Raw genomic sequence first — 532 nt, 5'->3', positions numbered from 1 at the left:
CACACACACACAAAGTTGTTAGCTAATATATATATTTTTAAAATCAGAAATGAAGAGTTACTGATAGATTCATAACTGATTACTAATATTTATTTAGATTAGAAATAGTTTTTCCAAGTATATATATTATAGTTAATTTGAGTGAAAACCTCACGTTACTTGTTATAATCCTGAATTGCTATTTAAATGTCAACCAAACTTCCTTGCACTTTTGTTAACAGTCTTACATTTTATGCATTTATTTTTCATTGACCATCTTTTTTGTTCTTTTAACCAGTATTTCCTTCTTGTAAGAACTGAGGTAAAATGTTATCATCCATTTCCCATATTAGTTCTTTTATCCATGAAGCTTATGATAATGAGTTGCTCTCTTAGACTTATCAAAACACTTAACTTATTCACTCAGTACTCAGCATGATAATGGGAATCCATCTCTTCCTCCTGGGTTCACAGACATGATGTTGATGACTTCTGTGAGATTGTAGTTTTGCTGTTGGGGTCTTGGTCTGTTTTTATGTCATTATTTTTTTTC

This window comes from Penaeus monodon, chromosome 33, assembly GCF_015228065.2.
Source record: "Penaeus monodon isolate SGIC_2016 chromosome 33, NSTDA_Pmon_1, whole genome shotgun sequence".
NCBI lineage: Eukaryota > Metazoa > Arthropoda > Malacostraca > Decapoda > Penaeidae > Penaeus > Penaeus monodon.
The sequence above is the reverse complement of the archived record's forward strand: the minus strand, read 5'-3'. Positions refer to the sequence as shown.